This window comes from Magnolia sinica, chromosome 7 (genome assembly GCF_029962835.1).
Source record: "Magnolia sinica isolate HGM2019 chromosome 7, MsV1, whole genome shotgun sequence".
Lineage (NCBI taxonomy): Eukaryota > Viridiplantae > Streptophyta > Magnoliopsida > Magnoliales > Magnoliaceae > Magnolia > Magnolia sinica.
The window spans coordinates 18,260,161-18,263,917 of NC_080579.1; positions in this window are offsets into that span (position 1 = coordinate 18,260,161).

Here is a 3,757-nt window from a genome sequence, read left to right on the forward strand (position 1 = left end):
AAAAACTACTCTATTAAAAATAAGAAGAGATGAGAGGAGAGGACAAAGAGAGGAGAAGAGATAGTTTTTTTTATACTTGTGTTGCGTTCTATATGCACTAGCTAATCCCCATATAAATCAAAGCTCATTTTTCTTAATTTTACTAATACGACAACTTGAAATTTTAATTTACTAATTAACCATTTTTCTAATTTGACTCTAGAAAAAATTACTTAATAATTAATTAACCTAATTAAATTAGGATATGACAATAATTCTTAATGGATCGGATCAAGAATATACGAATGATTCCAACCACATGTCACATGGATAGAATATCCAATATGTGCAAAAGGTGATCCATGTTGGGGAACCACAGAAGCACACAAAGACGAATCAAGAAAAGTACTCACAATCGCACAACTAAGTTCAAACAAGAACAATCTGAATTTTATGTGTAAAAACCCTTGTGGAAAAAAACCATCGCACAAAGCGATAAGTAATGCATTATAAAACTAGAAATTACAAGAGATAGTAGCTTACCAATTCAAACAAGCCTCAAATCTCTTTTCACAATCCCTAACTATGCTCATTAAACCCTTATGAATGAATTAGAAAGCCCTAGAATACCTCTCCCTTTCCTAATCTCGATTACACCCGATATATATACTATCACAATTGAAATAGGAAATAAATTCAATACTTATGCAATTATGCGCACATCTTCGATGGGACTTTCGATGACATTGACAACCCATCGAGGATCAATCGATGACATTGAAATTACTTCGTGACATTGAGTAGCAACATTAAAACGTTCCAACAACCAACATGGATTTTTTAGATTTTTTTGATGGCATCGATATTTGCTCGATGGCATTAACAAACCTTGTTTTGATAGATTTAAGACATCAACAACAATCTCCACTATATCTTCAATCTTCATTCTTCATAGCTCCTTATCAATCACCATTTCTAATTTCGCCTTGCATTATAGCTCAACCATTGCTTCTCATATACACTCCATCTTCCATTTACGCCTTCACCAAGCCCATAGAAGTTGCACGTAACTTTAACTTGTTTGTGGAAACCACCTTCATAAGCATGTCAGCTAGATTCATGCTTGTATGAATCTTCTCTAAAGTCATGTCTCATTCCTCAAGTACCTATTGGATAAAATGATCACGCACATCAATATATTTAGTAAACGAGTGATAGATAGAATTCTTAGCCAAATTGATCTCTCTTTCACTATCACAATTGACTAGAGCAACCTCCTGCTGAAGCCCCAACTGATTTATCATCCCCTTCAACCAAACACCTTTCTTGAATCCTTCTATTACTGTCATATACTAAGCTTCAGTTGTGGAAAGAGCTACCACAGACTGAAGCTTCAATATACAAATGATCGCTCTACCTGCTAGTACAAATGAGTAACTGGAAGTCAACCTTCTATTATCCACGTTGCCCACATAGTCTGAATCTACATAGCCTACTAACTTATCTCTCGATTTTTCAAATGATAAGAAAATACCTCGAATATATCGAAGTAGTCATTTCACTTCCTTATAGTGTTACTTGCCATGATTAGACATGTATCTACTAACAACACCCACCGCATGTGAAATATCTAATCTAGTACAGACCATGGCATACATCAAGATGTCAATTGTGTTCGAATAAGGCACACGAGATATAAACTGCTTTTCTTCATCTGTTTCAGGACACCGTTTAAAAGAAAGTTGAAAATGAGTCATATGGGGAACACTGACAGGCTTTACCTTATCCGTCCCATACTTCATCAATAATTTCTCAAGGTATTTCACCTGAGATAACCATAACCTGCTCCTCTTCTTATCTTTGTACATGTCAATGTCGAAAACCCTCTTTGCAACCCTCAGATCTTTCATTTCGAATGTCCCTGATAACTAAGTCTTTAGTATGTCGATCTCATATATGCTATGATTGATGTTAATCATGTCATCAACATATAATACCAAAATAATAAACATACTATCACTTAGTATTTTTTAATAGGCACAATGATTATACTCACTCCCGGTAAACCTCTAACTTACCATGAAAGAATTAAATTTTTTAAACCACTACTTGGGTGACTGTTTCAAGTGGTACAATGACCTCTTTAACCTGTAAACCTTATTCTATGCTCCTTATATTTTGAAATCTTCTGGTTGCTTTATGTAAATCTGTTGTTCCAATTTTTCATGCATGAAGACGGTCTTCACATCCATTTCTTCTAGCTTGAGATTGTATTGGGCAACCATTGTCAATACGAATATGATGGATACTTGCTTCGCCATAGGCATAAATATCTCAATGAAGTCAACACATTCTTTCTGAGCATATCCATTCGCTACTAACCTTGCCTTGTACCTATCATGTTTCTTCTTGAAGATCCACTTGCACCCGATCACTTTTCGGCTGATGGGAAGCTCCATCAGATCCCATGTCTCATTCTTGTATAGGAAGTCTATCTCATCATACATTACTGCTTTCTATTTTTCAGCATCTATATCATCAAGAACCTCATGAAAAATAGATGGATCCCCCTCATCCGTAATGAGGGTAAATGTGATATTTGATTCATCTTTGTATCTCATCGGTAACCTGTGATCCCTTGGATAATTCCTTCTCACAGGCGGTTGCTCCTTTACCTCTCTCTACGTCTCAGTCCAGCCTCATCTCTATCTAACTGAATGTCGACAACTAATATTTCAGCTTCCTCGTGCTTATCCTTACTAAAAAGGATCCTTCATTGAATTTGACATTACGACTAATGATGATTTTCCATATGACCCGGTCATATAGCTTATTTTCCTTCACACCACCACCATAGCCGACAAAGATGTACTTTTTATCCATTTGATCAAGCTTATCTCTCTCAACTGACAGTATGTGAGAGTAAGCATCGCAACCAAATATATGCAGTTCCGAGTAGTCTACCTGCTGACATTCAATGGCCATAAAAGGGGATCAATTCATCAAGTAACAAGTCGTGTTAATGACCTCTGTCTACATTACCCCTCCCAACCCATCATCACTGATCATACATCGGGCCCTCTCCAAGAGAGTCTGACTCATCCACTCAGCCACAACATTCTACTTTGGTATGTTGCGCACCGTGTTGTGCCTCACAATACATTAATCTTTACAATACTGATTGAATTCTCCAAAAGTGAATGTCCCACCGTTATTTGTCCTTAACACTTTCACATTTCACCATGACTATTTTTCAACCATCGCCTTCTACTACTTGAAGTTGTTAAAAACATCGAGTTTATTTTTCATAAAATAAACCCACACTTTTATGGAAGAGTTGTCAATGAACGTGACAAACCATGATTACCCTCCACTAGAAACCACAGACGTCGACTCTATATATAAGAATGCACAAAATCTAGAATCCCCTTACATACATGTTTTCAAAATTAAAAAGACAACATTTACTGGTTATCATATATACAATGCTTACATATACTAAAATCAATGCTTGTAAAAACTAAAATTAAATGATGGTCAGAAAGTACCTTCTCACCCTTCTCGCTCATGTGGCCTAAGTGTGCATGCAACATACATGCAGACGTAAAATTCATTACAGACGTTGTAAATCCACCCGATGAAGTACTCCTGATAAACTTGTTAAGGTTTTCATTCCTTTGTGCCTTCATGACTATGAGTGCCCTCTTTAAAACTTTAAGGACACAGTTAAACCTGATGAATTTTCACCCTAGTGCCTTGAGTGCTCCTAGAGACATAG